Raw genomic sequence first — 17,204 nt, forward strand, 5'->3', positions numbered from 1 at the left:
GTTAATGTTATAAACAACAACAACAACAACAACAAAAGGACAGGTGAGTCCTCCTTTAGATGACAGTGGGTCTAAACAGTGCGTAGTCAGAAAAGAGAGAGCCGTTTGTTGTGGTTTGAATGAAAGTGACACTCATATAGGCTTATATATTTGAATGCCAGGACACCTAGTTAGTGAAACTGGTTTAGGAAGGATTAGGAGACGTGGCCTTGGTGGATAAGGCATATTCCTGAGGGTGGGGCTTTGAGGTTTCTAAAGCCCACACAAACCAAGTCTAGTTCCGCTCTCTCTGCCTCCAACTTTCAGAGCGGATGTAAAGCTCTCAGTCACTGCTCCACCACCGTGCTTGCGTCCTGCTGCCATGCCCCCTGCCATGATCGTGGAATCACCCCCTGAAACTATAAGCAAGCCCCCAATCAAACGCTTCATTTGTGAACTCATTTTGTAAATTGCCTTAGTCATGGTGCCTCCTCACAGCGATAGGAAACGAAGACCCCTTCCTGCTGGTTCCGGTCTCCCCCGTAAGCATCCCTTTGGGCCATTCTGGTGTACATGGAATGCCCCTTGCTTTGAAACACGCTGTAGTACCTTGTAAATACATGCTCTATCACTGAGAAAAAAGGTTAATGGGGAGAGGGGACATAGTTCTCTTTAGCTACTTCCCACTGGTTAGCAGCAGTGTCGGGGGTGGAGGGAGGCACCAACAGCCTTCTTTCCTAGGAGCACCCCCTCCCCCCATAACTCTGGCATTTGTTCCCTCTCCAGAGTCCTCAGAATTAAACCGTCTGCAGCTGGCATAGGTCAAGCCCTCTCAGATCCTGCACCTCGAGGCACATCATCTGCTGCTGTGGACAATCTGGAGCAGCCCCACATCCCACACCTGGGATTAAAACAAAACCATCTTTACATAACATAACTGAGGGTGTTTTGTTTTGTTTGTTTTTCGAGACCAGGTTTCTCTGTGTAGCCTTGGCTATCCTGGACTCGGTTTGTAGACCAGGCTGGCCTTGAACTCACAGAGCTCTGCCTGCCTCTGTCTCCCCTAGTGCTGGGATTACAGGGGTGCACCACCTCACCCAGCTCATAACAGAGTTTTTAAAGACACGAAAAACTTCCAGTACATTTTAAAAAAGAATTCATTGTATGTTTATCCACAGGTAAACACTACCCACCAAATTGCTGTCTGATGAAGTTAAAGGAGTAAGTACATAGGTCTTTTTGTTTTGTTTTTATTTAAACACTTATCTTTAAATATTTACCCACAATTTAGTTCAGCAAGGCTTCATGATATACACCAATTTCCAAGTATAACAATCAAGTGGCCCAGGTGTAGTTCTGGAGATTATCGTAATCATTAGCAGGGAAAGAAGCAGGACCAGGACGGTGGGAACACGCCCTATCCAGAAGGCCGCCTCCTGGGCCTTCAAGGTGCTCCAGGATAAGCCCATCTCACAAAACAGGATTGCCTTTCCCAAGGGATGGCTCCTCAAATTTTTGTTTTTCAATTTGAGACCAGCTGCAGTGTCTTCTCTCCCTCCTTCCTTTAAACTTAAAAACAACAACAACAACAACAACAAACAACAAAGTAGAATGACATCATTTTCCACTTTCCTCCCTTTGATAACCCCTCCCCATGTACCCTTCCTCTTGCTCTCTCTCAAATTCACGGCCTCTTTTTCTTTGTCGTATATATGACATATATGACGTATATTTAACATACATACGCATACACATGTACATGTATATACTTCCCAAATATATAAAAGCAACCTGCTCAGACTAAAACATGTTACTTGTAGATTTATGATTCTAGGCCTGACCACTTGGTATTGGATCACCAGTTGGGGGGCTCTTCCCTCCCAGGAGAGGCAGTTTCTCCCGCTCCCAGCATTCCTTAGTTCTTTGTGTAGTGCTTTGTGAAAATTTCCCCTCCCATGCTAGCGTGTCAGTGTCACCCTCTTTCAGGTCTTGTTTAGGCAGCCATTTTGCTGCAACTTCACAGGTGTAGCTTCTCTGACGTTTCTAGGAGCCACAGTTTCACAACACACAACAGTTTCTCTGGCTCTTACAATGTTTTTATCCTCTCTTCAAAGATGTTCCCTAAGCCTTAGGTGCCAGAGTTGTGTTATAAAAATACCAGTTGGGGCTGGGCACCATACTTGGCCTCTACATTTTGATTGGTTGTGGATGGTATCTTCAGCCATAAAGACTTACTTTCTGCCTCTGGGAGGCAATCAAGGACAGCAGCAATGACCTGTTCTGGGAGTCTTTTGACTCTCTTGACCAATAATTTACAATAGGGCTTCTCATGCTCCGTGTTGGTGTTTGTTAGATGGTCTACAGGTCTTGGGGGAACTTTGCCATTCAATGCCTTCCTTTAAAAGATATGCTTTTTGTTTGTTTCTTTGAGAAAATATCTTCTATATTCCAGGCTGGCTTTGGACTTGATAGATAGCCAAGAATGGTCCTGAACTCCTGACCTTTCTGCCTCCTGGTCCTAAGGGCTAAGATTCTAGACGCGTACCGCCGCACCTGGCTTATGTGATGGTGGGGATAGAACCTAGGAGCGCTAACAACAGAAACTTAATGCAAGTTCACTGAGGGAAGAATTATAGTCTCTCTTTTCTGAGGAAGGTGTCAAGACTTGAGAGGGGTTAAGGAACAGCGTCTTATGTCATAGTCTAGATTAAAACCTAGTATGTCTCTCTCACAAAGTTCATGCAACCACTTCTACTGACCACTGTGCTGGTCAAGGGATGAAAGAATGTCTCAGAGGAAAATGTAGATGACCAACAGTATGTGATTCTACAGCCAAATCAAATTCCGGAGACAAGACATCAGCTCTGATAATGAGGCTCCTGGTGCCTGCAAGGGTCCTGTCCTACGGATAAGAGGGGCAGAAGCCACTTTGAAGCAAGCATGGTAAGGACAGGGTAATGATGAAATGGAGGTGGCTTGAGGAAATATCAGGGTTAAGACAGGAAAAACAGAGCATCTTCAGAGACAGGACAAGAGGGAGTCAGGAGAGAGGAGAAGAGGGCCAAAATCAGAAGCTTGTCTAGATATTCCTTCTCTTTTGGAGGGAAGGGAAGGGGAGGACAGGGTCTTACTATAGAGTCCTGGATGGCCTGGAACCCTGTGTGTAGACCAGGCTGGCCTCAAACTCAAAGTGCTCTGTGTCAGGATTAAAGGCAAGTGTCACATTCATGCCCATTCATTCATTAAAATATTTATTTTATTATTTTTTTTCAAGATAGGGTTTCTCTGTGTAGTCCTGGCTATCCTAGAACTCACTCTGTAGACCAGGCTGGCCTCAAACTCACAGAGATCCACCTGCCTCTGTCTCTCAAGTGCTAGGATTAAAACTGTGTGCCACCACTCAGCTTTCCTTCCTTCCTTCCTTCCTTCCTTCCTTCCTTCCTTCCTTCCTTCTTTTCTTTTCTTTCTTACTTAGCATTCTGCCTGCATATATGCCTGCAGGCCAGGAAAGGGCACCAGATCTCATTATAGATGGTTGTGAGCCACCTTGTGGTTGCTGGAAATTGAACTCAGGACCTCTGGAAGATCAGCCAGTGCTCTTAACCTCTGAGCCATTTCTCCAGTCCACTGCCCAGCTTTATTAAATTTTAATTATGTGCATGCATGTATCATATCTGTGTTTGAATATGTACACATGTACCCACAGAAGCCAGAAGTGGGTGTCAGCACTCTGGGATCTGGACAGTTATGCTATGCCTTGACCTAGGTGCTAGGAACCCATCTTGGGTGCCCTGAAAGAGGAGTATGGTGCTCTCTTAATCACTGAACCATTTCTCTAGCCTCTTTTTGTTTGTTTGTTTTTGGACAGGGTCTTATGTATCATATCCTAGCCTTGAACTCACCAAGTGGCCAAGGTTGACCTTGAACTCCAGATCCTCCTGACTCTACCTCTTAAATGCTGGGTTTAAAGGCCTGTGCCTCACACCCATTTTTATGTGATGGTGAGGCTCAAACCCAGGACTTCACCCAGGCTAGGCAAGCATTTTACCAACTGAGCTACATCCCTGGCCCTCCCTCCCTAGATATCAAGCACAAAACACAGGGTGTGCAGCATCGTGCTAGGCACTAGGGAGACAAAGGAACAGAAATTCCTTTTCCTGGAACTACCGGTGTGATGAGGACACAGATAAGACTGGGCAGATAAATATACGACTTTCGATGAGTTCTCAGGAAGCAGGATGGAGAGAAAGAGATGAAGAGGTGGCAAACAACGTTAGATAGAGGTGGTTAGATCAAGCCTGTCTGAGTAAGACAGAAAGTGTGAGAGAGAACTAGCTATGACAAAGCCAGGGAATGGACAGCAACAGTGCCAGCAAAGGCCCCCAACTGGGAAACGGTCTGCCTGCAACCCAATGGGCAGCAGGGAGCCTGGCAGTGAGCAGGTAGTAAGCTTTGGAGGGTGAGATAAAGAACTCTTCCTATCCTAGGGCCCTACAGGAAAGTCACTGCGGGAACAGAATGATACGCTATGAATAATGTTTTAAGCAATATAGGAAAAACCTTTGATGCTGAATGGCGAGCACCATTCTCTAGGCAGGAGGAAAGAGAGACGTTCCCATGTCCATGTTTGAGAGGTGTTGCACAGGAGAGTCTAAGGATGTCCCGGATAAAGAGACCTGCCGATTCTTCTGTGATGCTAAGGGCAAGAGTCGGGCAGGCCTGCCTGCATCTTTCTGTGCCTCTGTGCCTGAGACACGTGAGAATCCCAGCGCCTACACAGTTGCTTCTTGGGCTCGTTGATCACTATAGCAACTCACTACCTGCGCAGCATTTTTGAGGCAGGTCTCCAAATCTTGTCTTTGCCGTGCTTTCTCCTTTTGTAGAGGTCAAGAAAGGCCTCCGTGGAACAGAGGGTAAATAAAATGTTTCTGGAACCTTATGAAGTTGGAAAAGTCTCAGTTCTTGAGCTAGCCTACAGTTCCCAAATCTTTCAGGTAACAAATGGAAAACTAGCTTGGTTACCTGTTGCTGTGTGGTAACCCATCCCTAAATTTATTATTATTATTATTATTATTATTGGCTTTTTAAATATAGTTTTTATTATTACAATGTACTCATTTTGTATCCCAGCTGTAGCCCCCACTCTCATCCCTATTATTTTTTTAAAAACTAAAAAAAAAAAAAAAAAAAAAAGTCTAGAAAAGCTGGGCATGATGGTGCATGTCTTTAATCCTAGCACTCAGGAGGCAGAAGCAGGCAGAGGATCTCTCTGAGTTCAAGGTCAGCCTGGTCTATGAGTCCAGGACAGCCAGGGCTACACAGAGAAACCCTGTCTTGGGGGAAAAAAGCAGGGTGGGAGTAGAAAGCTAGAGAAATGGCTCATGGGTTAAAAACACTGGCTACTCTCCTGGAAGTCCTGAGTTTGGTTCCCAGGTACACATACATACACATCAGTGTTTTGGGGCTGGGGTTTCAGACAGGATTTCTCTGGGTACCCCTGATTGTCCTGCAACTCTTTGTAGACCAGGCTGGCCTAGAATTCAGAGATCCTCCTGCCTCTGCCTCCTGAGTTCTGGGATTAAAGGCATGTGCCACTACCGCCTTTTAAAAAAAATAATTATTCATTTTTACTTCATGTATGTGAGTATTTTGCCTGCATATATGTATGTGCACCAAGTACATGCGTTCACTGGAAGGAGACCAGAAGAACATTTGATCTTCTAGAAATGGAGTTACAGGTGACTGTGGGCAACTGCTTGGATGCTGGGAATGGAACCTAGGTCCTCCCCGAAAGCAATAAGTGAAGTCTTGTTGTTGGTTTTGGAGACAGCATTTCACTAGGTAGCTCTGGCTGGTCTGGAACTCGCTGTGTAAACCAGGCTGGCCTGGAACTCACAGAGACCCATCTGCCTCTGCCCTGAACGCTGGGTCACTACTCCTGACCCTCACTGAGTGCTCTTTACGGATCATTCATCTCTCCAGCCCCCATTCCTAAATTCGGTCATCCGAAGCAACGGCAGTTTGTTTTGCTCAAGATTTTGCTCTCTGGGTCTTAGCGCTAACTGATCACCTCTCTTGCCTGCGGCCTCTGCTAGGATGGTGTGACAGCTGGGCTCTGCGCTCACTGGCAGCTGGCCGACTTTCCAGTTAAGCTTGCTTTCGCCTGAGCTTTAGCTGGGAGGTCAGTTGGACCGCCTTCATGGAGCCTCCTCCGGGAGCTTGGACTTCCACACAACATGGTGGCTGGTTTCCAAGGGTGAATGTTCGAGCTAAGTCAGGTAGAGGCTGTGTGACCCCAGAAGCCACTTTTCCGCTTCGCCGTGTCTGTGAGAAGTGACTCATTCTGCTGGGTGTGGTGGTATATACCTGTAATCCCAACACTCAGGAGAGGGGGCCAGGAGGATCAGGAACTTGAGGTCATTTCAAGTTCAAGGCTGGCCTGGGCTACCTGAGACCCTGTCTCAGAGAACCAGGGGAAATAAAGCAAGTCCTTCAGAGAGGAGAGTGGGGTTTCACTAGTAATACAGACTGCGTAGAGATGGGAGGATTGCAAGGGTTTGCTAATGTGTAAGTTCATTGGATATAGGTTTTACTTTTGTGTTTTGAAAAGTGTAGCCACTGCTGAGATGGCTCAGCGGTGAAGAGCACTGGCTGCTCTTCCAGAGGTCCTGAGTTCAATCCCCAGCAACCACATGGTGGCTCAAGACCATCTATAATGAGATCTGGTGCCCTCTTCTGGCATTCGGGCACACACGCAGGCACAAAACTGTGTACATAATAAATAAATAAATTTAAAAAGAAAGTGTAGCCCAGGTTGGCCCTGTGTTTACTATGTATTACCACTACTACCCTGCACCTTCTGAGTGCTGGATTACAGATGTATAAAATAATTAGATTTTTTTTTGTTGCCATTTTGTTGTTGTGACACCTCCCAAGTGACAGGATTATAGCTCTGCTTCACCACACTAGAGAAGTCTTTCACTTCCTAAATCTTAGTTTTCTCGGCTGAGAAACAACTGTATGCTTGTAATCATACCCTTTGAGAGGTGGAGACAGGAGAATTAGAAGTACGTTTGAGACAAGCCTGGGCAATCGGAGACACTGATTCAGGAGAGGAAAAGAAAACCTCGGCATTGTAGCTCATACTTGCAATCTCAGAATCTGGTAGGCAGAGGCAAGGGGATCATGGCAAGTCTGAGGCCTGCCTGCTCTATGTAGCTTGTTTTAGGCTAGCCAGAGCTACAAAGCGAGACCCTGTCTCAAACCCTATCCCCAAGATGAGAATTATAATATCTGTCTGGGTTAGATGCCCAGTATAGTTTGTGGACATAGAAATTACTTAATAAATATTAAGCATTAATTTTATTTACTAGGAAGTAGGCCAAAAGATGGATTTATTGCGCTTTAAGGTGAGGAACGTTTTTTTCTAGGTGGGGAAAGGACCTGGTTATTCTAGATGGGGAAGAAGATCTGCTGAAGAGGCCTAGCAGAAGACATGAACTTCGCTGAAAATATCTAGAAAGCAAAGAGAAGGAGATTCTTAGAAGAATCATAGTTTTCTCACAGGGCAAGGGAGAAGATATTCTAGGTACAAGATAACCACAAAGATACAAAGTTACCGAGGAACTGACACATTCAAGAGGAAGGAGATACATTCAGTGTTGGAATTACTTGAGGTTCAGGCCACACTGGATTTGGTGAGTGAAATCAAGAAGAAAAAAGGGACATAGACTGAGCTCCTACTGTATGCCTGGCTCTGTGTTGGATGCTTATTAATGTATATTTAACTGATTGTTGATAGTTACAGAGGTTAAGCATTTATTGCAGGCCAGGGATGGGAGCATTTCTGCGGGTCTTTCAATTCTTTTAGTCTTCTGATGGCAGACAGATGCTATACCATCCCTATACCATCCCTGGCTTTCATCTTTCTTGAAAAAAAAAATTGTTTATTTATCTATGTATTTGTGTGTGTGTGTTCATGTGCCTGTATGCCATAGCATGCGTGGGGAGGTTAGAGAAAAACTTGGAGGACCTTCAGTCACGTGGGACCCCGGATGTTGAACTGTCAGGCTTGGTAACAAGTCAGAAAGCCTCCACCTTATCCTTTAACGTTGTTTCTTACCGAACTTAGAACTCAATGGTCAGTTGCTGGTCAGCAGGCTCTGGGGATCCATCTGTGTCTGCCCACTAATGCTAGGATCACACTTGGCCTTTTTCTTTTTCTTACTGTTTGTTGACACATACAGGTGCACTTGTGCCTGAGGTTAGGGGCATCCCTTGGACACTGGAGTTACAAGCAGTTGGAAGCTGCCTGATGTCGGTGGGTGTTAGGAGTTGAACCCTGGTCCTCTGCAAGAACAATGCACGTTCTTAACCACCGAGCCATCTCTCCAGCAATACCTGGCCTTTTTTCATGAGTGTCAGTGACCTGGGTTTAGGTCCCCCCTCCCTGGGTTTCTTTCGAGACAGGATTTCTCTGTGTAGACCAGGCTGGCCTTGAACTCAGAGATCCACCTGCTTCTATCTCCCCAAGTGCTGGGATTATAGGCCTGTGCCAGCTTGGGTTCAGGTCTTTAGGCTTGCATAGCAGGCACTGTACCACCTGAGCTATTTTCCTGCCCCCGAGCTGGGTTGATAAGCTTGAGTCACAATGCTTGTCCTTCTCCTTCCGTGTTCTATCAGTGGATAAATAACACGGCCTCTCCTGTTTGCTAACCAGGCTGGTGCAAAAAAGAAGAGTCAATGAGGAGGGCAAGGCGGCACATACCTGCAGTGCTAACCTTGGAGCCATTATAGGAATGTAGTTGTAGGCCAACCTGGGTTACAAAGAGAGACACTGACTAAAACAAACAACAGCAGCAAAAGGACAATGAATATATGTGCGTTGTCAGCAGGAAATCATAAAACGAATATTAAACTATATTGTCAGGGAGCTAATTGACCATATGGGCCATCAAGCTCAAAGAAAATCAGGTGATGTGGGGGATCCCCCTGCAGGGAAGAGGAACATTTGTGCTCTCCCTCTCCACCCCTCCCTAGGTAAATACAACAGTGTCCACACTGCGGTGGATGTCCTGGGCAACGGAGGACTTCCATCCAACATTAATGACCCTACTCAGAGGCATTCGCTTCTCGCTTTGAAATGGGTGTCAGCTGGGGAGAGTCGCTTAGTGGCTGCGTGTGCACTTAGCACGCAGCTCAGCAGCTGACCACATAGCAAGTGTGTTCAGGTCCCTGGGTTCTAGTCCACACATGGAGAGATCCGCTCCTGAAGGTGGATCTGAGGTGGTTATCTGAGATCCCAGTCTGGAGGCTTTGGACAGGCTTTAGGGAAGCCATGAGGAGATGTGAATAAAAGCTTGGGCTGTCTCTTTCCTGCGGCGTAGAATTTATAGTCTCTGCCAGTTCCACAGAAGGATCTGTGACCCAGGAAAGGTTAAGAGTCATTGACTTTTCTCACCAGAAATTAGTAACAGTATGTATCTTTGGGGAAAAGGGAGTGATGGAGGAAGGATAAGATTTTTATTTAAAAATTTCAACCCAGGGCTGGAGAGATGGCTCAGCAGTTAAGAGCACTGGCTGTTCCTCCAGAGGTCCTGAGTTCAATTCCTGAAAACCACAGGGTGGCTTATAACCATCTACAGCATGATCTAATGCCCTCTTCTGGCCTACAGGTGTACATGCAAATAGCGCACTCTTATTCATAAAATAGATAAATAAATCTTTAAAAAATATTTTTTTTCAACCTAGCCAGGCAGTTGTGGCACATGCCTTTAATACCAGCACTTGGGGATCAGAGGCAGGTGGGTCTCTGTGAGTTCCAGGACAGTCGGGGCTACACGGAGAAACCCTGTCTGGAAAAACAAAAACGAAAAACAATTTTTTTTTTTCAACCTAGATGGGGTGTGAGCACACTCAGGAGACAGGCTAGAAAATCTCTGAGATCCTGTCTCAAGTAACCATGACAATAAAGAAAACAAAAACTTCAAGCTTCCTGAACTATATGGGTGTACATTAGCTGTGGGTAAAAATCTGTCATTGGGGTTATCTGCACGGGGAGATAACAGCCTCTTTTAGATTTTATCCTTAAGCACAAGCTATACAAACTCTTGATAGACTGGTGAATCTGCCCCATCACCTATCCATCCAGAGCACTGCAGTGTGCAGAATTCATCCTGTTACCTGAAGGGGAGCATACACCTGTACCGTGAGCCACAGGTTTCAGCTCAGTCAGATTCTGCACGCCCGACAGACCAGACGGGAAAGATGCTGGACAAGTTCAAGAGCTTCAAGACCTCAGAAAAGGCTAAGTGAATATTATCCCTAACACCTGTCACCCCCGTCTTGGGCAGTGGTCGAAGACCTGCTGCAGAACTGTTTGTCTCAATCGGACACTTAAGCTTAACGCTAAAAGACTAATTAAAGATAACAAGGAATCCTAAACCCATCAGGAGAATATTTTACAAGCCATCTCTGTGTGTGTGTTAGTTCTAGTTTTTAAAGTCAGTACCTAATTTTTAAAAAAAAAGCATTTAATGTGTATGGATGTTTTTGTGTGCATGTATGTTTGTGCACCATACATGTGTTCCTGGTGTGGGCAGAGCCTCAGAGGAGGGCCTCAGGGCCTCTGGGACTGGAGTTACAGATGGCTGAGAGCCATCATGCCGGTGTCGGACGTGAATCCTCCACCAGAACCAGCCAGTCCCCTTAACTGCTTTGGTGTCCTTCCAGCCCCTCAAATAAGTACCTTTTAATGGAAACAAATTGGTCAAAACTCTGTTACAGAATTTTGTTTCTCGAGACAGGGTTTTTCTCTGTGTAGCTTTGGCTGTCCTAGACTTGCTTTGTAGACCAGGCTGGCCTCGAACTCAGAAATCTGCCTGCCCTTGCCTCTCAGCATGCTGGGATTACAGGCGTGCACCACCGAGCCCAGCTTTCTGTTACCGAATTTAAGACTCAACATAACAAAGTTTAATGGGGGGGGGGGGACCAAAAAACCCCAGACACGTGGAAATGGCAAACACTATGTATTCGTGTCAACTGTCCCGTGTAAGCTCTTTGCATTTTCTTGAGCTGATCAATAAACCTCGCTGTCGAGTTCCATGCTGGAAGCGATGGAGCAGCCACTGTTCTCCCCCACGCAATCTAGCAATCACTCTATTTCCACGTCATATTTCCGGGTGTGTGTCCAGACGCACGCAGAAATGCAAAGTTGAGAGCGGCCAGGAGTCGCCCATGTTCTTCTTGAGGTCCGCAGAAAACCCAAAAGCCCAAATGGGGTGATACCTGGGGACCGCCTAACTGGCTGACCCCCACGTGGTAAGAGGCTCGCGATCTCGCCTCCACGTGGTGCCAAGGGCCGGGAACAGGGAGAGCGGGCAGAAGCGAGCCGTATCGGGGCATTTAAAGTGTCTTGACGTCACGCGCTGCCAGGAACTCAGCTGAGTTTTCAGCAGGACATTCCGCGAACGTCTCCTCCCTCCCCCTGGGCTCCAGTGCGAGCTGGGCCTCCGCGCTTCGCTCCGTCGCGGAAGGAGGGACGCCGAGCTCCCGGAACAGCCAGCGCGGGGAGGCGTGCCCAGCGCGTCTCGGCTCCACCCCCTCGTGCAGGGGCGCTCCTCATTGGCCGCGGGGCGGGGCTCCGGCGGCCCGGCGCTCTCCGCGAGGCCGCGGGGTGGCCCAGCCAGCTGGCCATTCTTTAATTATGCACGGGGGCGTGTCTTGGCCGGTGGCGGCTGGGTGGGGATTGGCTGGAGGGGCTGTAATTCAGCGGTTTCCGGAGCTGCAGTGTAGACCGGGAGGGGGAGCCTGGGGGTTCCGACGACGCGGCGGAGGGAACGAGCCCCGACCGGATCGCTGAGAGCGCAGCCCCGCTCGGCGTCGCCCGACCGCGTCAGCTCGGAGAAGCCAGGCCAGGTCCTCGGGGACCCGGAGGCACCCGGAGCCAGCGCAGCCCGGCCAGTCGGGCCTCGGTCCCGGAGACAGGTGAAGGGGGTGCAGGGTGGGGCCGCCTCCCCGACGGCACGCCGGCGGGCGAGGGGGACCCCCACGGGGCGTCGCGCGGCCGCGGCTCTGGTGGTGCTTAGGGCCGTGAAGGGACACCTAACTGGGGCGAGAGGAGAGCGGGGGACTCAGAGGGGTCGCGCCGCCGGAGGGACGGCTGTGCGGATGACAGGAGCGGGCCTGCGAGGGTAAGGGGCGCCGGAAGTTTCCAGGGGGTGGTGCGGAGGGAGAGTGAGGAGTTCTGGGGGTGGGACCGCGGGGAAGGGCATCCCAGGCTGGGGTCACCCTCCAGGGGCTGCTCCTGGAGGCCACCAGAGCGACAGTCACGCCGGCGGAGATCCTTGGGGTTGGGGGTTTGGAAAGAGCCTCCTACCCGCCCCCGTGCTGGGCCTGGCGGCTCCGCGCTAAGTCACTTTCTTCGCCTTGCCCTGCTTTTGCTCCTTCAGTAGCCAGCTTAGGTGGTGTACCCTCTTAGGAGGTGGGAAATGTTGTGCCTCCCCCCTCCCCCGACCCCACCGCCCTCCCAGCCAATTGGGCTGGCTACTGGTGGGTACGATTCTTTTTCATAAGAATCAGATTTCCTATAGGAAATTGACAAACTTGTGTTCTTTCTAAATTCTTTCCCATCCCTTTCTATGTTAAGAACATTTTTTTTTTTTATTCAGAATAAATCCCTGGTCAAACCAGCTCTAAAGAGCAACAGACCTCTTTTCCTCTTTGACATTGTTCTCTCGTAAACACCTGGTAAACTCGACGAGACGATAAATAATTGAGCCATTGCATTTACTGGATTGTGGTGTTGCCTAATTGCATAGGACAGAGTGAGCCAATCAAGAGTGGGAGTTTTCTGTCTCCGAGCCAAGCTCTTGGGTAAATGCAGAAGCTAGGGAAACAAAGACTGGCTGGCCTGACTGAGTTCTGTGTGTAAGCTTTCCCTGTTGGGGGTGTGTGGCTGTAGATAAGTCATTAAGTTAGCAAAATTCAGACTGTCACTCGGGTCACTTTTTTTCCATACCTAAATCCACATCACTCTGTGACGTCAATTGATGTGTGCATCGTTAGAGTCAGTGGTTATTTGTTTTTCTTAATCAAAATGTGTGTAGTTTATACCTGCTGTTTGCCATGTGAACGGGCTTATTTATCCTGTGTGTGCTTTGTAAAGGTTGGGCTGCCAGTGCGGGTAAAGCATTGATTTTAATATCACAGCAATAAATCATCTCTCCACCTTTTATATGTGGAATTAGACTGTTAGGTCTTGAGCCATTTTTTTTTCTTTTCATATTAAATAATGTCTATGTTCCTTGAGGGAAACATGTTTATTTCCTTATTGCATGGGCTAGACCAGAACACTAGCAGAGTCTTTTTGTTTTAGATTTTTATCTTGATTTTATGTGTATAAGTGTTTTGCCTGCATGTATGTCTGTGTGCCATGTGTACCCAGTGTCCAAGGAGGCCAGAAGAGGACATTGGATGCTGTGGAACTAGTTACAGATGGTTGTGAACTTCCATGTGGGTTCTGGGAATTGAACCTAAGGCTTTTGGAAGAGCCGTTGGGAAGAAAATCTGGGATAAGAATAATGAAAAAGTTGGAGTGTTTGTTCTTAGTCTGTTAGCACACTCACCACAAAGAACCATTAGCAGATTCATGAATCTTTTATTTTCATGTGTAGTCCATTGGGGACGTATAACCACTTAGAAATAATCCACAAACAGGAGGACCTTCAAAGGGCCTGTGAGGTAGGTTGTTCACAGAATGTTAACCTCATTTTGTAGATAAGGAAATTGAGGCCAAAAGGACAAGACACTTGCCTAAGGCATAGTATGTCTTAGTGGTGAAACCTGTGCCTTCTCCATATTTCTTGATCCCTGCTTAAGTGTTCAGTTTCGGTTTAGAGTGAGTGTAGCCCCTGATGAGAAGTGTCAGTGGAATTCTGGATAGTGAAAAGTCTGGATAGCAGCAGGCTGAAAGAATCGGGGAGAAAACTACTTAGTGACTGCTAAGTGAAGCTAGCTAACCTACTGTTCTGTGGCTTACTTGGGAAGTCTTTTTTTTTTTTTTTTTTTTTCTTGCTAGCATACTTAACTGTCAAACTTCAGCTATTTATTAATGGAGATGTTTAGGCAAATTTTAGGTAATTGGTAGCTTTGACCTCAATGACATTTAAGCCAGAGAGCCTTGTGGTCAGTGGTCATTTCTGTCTGCAGAAAGTTCCTTTTTCTTTTGGCTTCTGTCTGTCTTGACATTCAACGGTGAGAAGGGCGGAGCTAGTGAACACCCGTCTACCGATCTACATGCCCAGGCCCAGCAGCTTTTGGCTGATGTTCTCTGAGAGATGGTGTGCAACTCAGAGAGTAAGTGCTCCTCCCAGCTTTGTGAAAGCTGCTTGTGGAAAGAGCCTCACTGCTCACTGCTCACTCTGGTGCAAAAAGTTGGGGTGGCCAGATTGTGTTTGGTGGCAAATTCTTAGAAATAATTTGTTTAAAGGAGTAACATTTGGGAGAGTGAATTTTCTCTATGGTTCTCGTTTTTCGTGTTAGATTTTGTATAATTTTATTCAGGTTAGCAAACATACCATACACACACACACCACAGACACACCATATACCACACACACACACACACATACACACACACGCAGATAGGCGGATGAGCCTTGCTGGTGGCACATATCTTGAACTTAGGAGGCAGAGGCAGGTGGATCTCTAAGAATTCAAGGTCAGCCTGGTCTACAAAGAGTTTCAGGCCAGCTGAAGCCCTGGCTCAGAATAAGCAAACAAACGAAACACTAAGCCCATGTCTGCAATTGTAGTATGTAGCTAAGCACAGAGGCAGGAAAACTGCTGAGTTTGAAGCTAGGCTGGGATACACAGTGAATTCCAGGCCTGCTCGGGGGAGAGAGTAAGACCCTGTTTCAAAATCAAAAACCAAAACCAAAAACAAAACAACCAAGAAAAGGCTAGGCAGATCCAGGGAGATGGTACATGCTTGTGACTCAAGTATTGGGGAGGCTGAGATAGGAGGACCACCACCAGTTTAAGGCCATTTGTTCTGCAGAGCTAGCTGGAGGCTACACAGCAAAACCTCATCTTAAGAGAAAACAGCCCTGCAGAGGCGGAAGGATTGTTGCAAGTTTTGAGGCCAGCCTGATCTGCATATTGAGTTCTGGACTGCCTGGGGGAATTTAGGAGAAGCCCGGGGTGAGGGAATCAACCCAGAACAACAACAAAAAACCCCTGCAGGCAGCAGATTGTAAAAGCTGGGCACGATCCAAGGAGAATGAATATTCAAAATCTCATCTCAGTTCTTATGGAACTGAAGAAGTGTTAGGGACCGGGGCCTATGCTACTGCAGTGTAGATTTAGGACTGAAGAGTGGCTCAAGACGAAGGCTACTTACAGAGGCAAAGAAATCTGGGATTGTATTCTGGATCAACTGCTTCCTGGTCAGCCCTGGCTGTAGACCAGCCTGGCCTCAAACTCACAGAGATCCACCTGCCTCTGCCTCCCCAGTGTTGGGATTAAAGGTGGACATCATCACTCCTTGGCTGAGCCTTTTTTTTTTTTTTTTTTTTTTTTTTAAGGTGAGAGGCAGGCCTCGTGGCACCTTCCTATAATCCCAGCAGTTAGGAGGCTGAGTCAGGAAGAAACATCCTGGGTTTTGGGTTAGTTTGAGCTATTCAGGGAGACCCTGTCTCAAAATGAAGCAAAGCAAAAAAGTCATTAAGATCATGCAAGCGAAATGTTTCCAGCTTGCTGCTGCATAGCTGTGTATCTAAGTTCTTAGGTGGGGTCCAAGAAAAGAGGTTCATTCTCTTCAGGGGTGAGAGGTTACCGGAGGGCTAGTTAGAGGGAACACCTGAGCACCTATGGGATGAATAGCAGTCCTAGGAATTCTTGCAGAGCAGTGAACAGTTGCTTAAAGGTGGAAGGAGCATGGATGCCCAGAGCTTAAAACAGCATAGTGTCTTGAGGGCTGTAAGTGGAAACTCTTAATTTAGGAGAAGGAAACGGAGGAAGGAAGCCACAGAGCCACATCTTTATCCCTTCTCTTCTGTCCATAGGAGACTAGGAATGCCCTTCAAATAGGTTGTATTGTTTTCACAAAAGCAACATACGCCATTATAAAAAGCTGAACTTGTTTTCCGGCTAACAGTTCGATGTGCATTTCTCCAGACGCCTTTTTAAATTTACCAGTTTGCCTTGGGTCTATTTGTTGAAAATCATTTTAACAGCTCAACAAAATAATATGGAAGGCAAATCCACCCCTAGAAGAAAATGATGTTTATCCCCTGCCTTTCTGTCCTGCTAGCTCTATCAGTGATTCTACTAACCACTGAACAATTTACCTGACCTTTGACCTTTTAATTGCATCAGTCAAGAAACTCACATTTTTGAGCTCTCCTAAAGTAACCATTGCAGTGTCAAAGCACTTGGGTAATTGCGCTTGCGGGTTCTGTGGTCTACAGCTATGATGGCATTTAAAGTAGTGCAATGAGTCCAGACACCTTGGGTTTGAATTTTCAGATGTGCCCCTTCTTTGTCCTTAAGGTTGGTTGCTTTAACTTCTCTGAGTTTCAATTTTTTTTTTTTTCTGTCTACAAACCGCCTACTAGGCCCACTCACAGAGTAGTTGTGAAGACTAAGCGAGATAATTTTTTATATCATAAGGTGTTTTGCACAGTGTCTTGCAAATAGCTAGCTTTCAAACACTATTAACTATTATTATTATTATTATTATTGAAATCTGAAGTCTTTTTCTCTCTTTCTCTCGCTACAAAGTTGGGCAAGTTATGATTCATGATACCATGAGTGACCCAAAGGAAAGAAAGAGTAATTGGGAGATTTTGACCCACCGGGAAAAAGCTAAATAAATAGGGACTGGGGATTTACACTGTGGTGGAGATGGAGGCTTTCGAGTAAAGATACAGACATGGCAAACTGTAAATTCCTGTTACACAAAGGCTCTTATGGTAAGCCTCTTTGTAGCTTCAAAGGTCTATGATTATACTTTAAGTCATAGTCAACACATTAAGACCTGATCACCGCTCAGTAATAGTCCCTTGGAGTTTTTCGTGCTGTAAGCTGGGAATGTAGCAGAGTTGGTAGGGCGCCTCCCTAGCATGCATAAAGCTATGGTCTCCATCCCTGGGACTCCACAAACCAGGATGTAGTGGCACACTCCTGTAAAACCCCAGCTCTTGGGAGATGGAGACGGAAGATCC

At 46.8% G+C, this 17,204-nt stretch overlaps 1 protein-coding gene across 4 annotated transcripts in view; it reads left to right on the plus strand.

Annotated features, from left to right (window-relative positions):
• The first annotated feature begins 11,678 nt into the window (after nt 1-11,678).
• Nucleotides 11,679-17,204, plus strand: part of Stat3 (signal transducer and activator of transcription 3) — a 51,427-nt gene continuing 45,901 nt past the window's right edge. For 2 of the 4 annotated variants that reach the window (XM_021641204.2, XM_021641205.2), the window contains exon 1: nt 11,679-11,964. The gene's annotated coding sequence lies outside the window, so the exon portion shown is untranslated. The remainder of the gene's footprint in view (nt 11,965-17,204) is intronic. The other 2 variants (XM_021641206.2, XM_021641207.2) reach the window with 1 other exon arrangement.

This window comes from Meriones unguiculatus, chromosome 7, assembly GCF_030254825.1.
Source record: "Meriones unguiculatus strain TT.TT164.6M chromosome 7, Bangor_MerUng_6.1, whole genome shotgun sequence".
NCBI classification, from domain to species: domain Eukaryota; kingdom Metazoa; phylum Chordata; class Mammalia; order Rodentia; family Muridae; genus Meriones; species Meriones unguiculatus.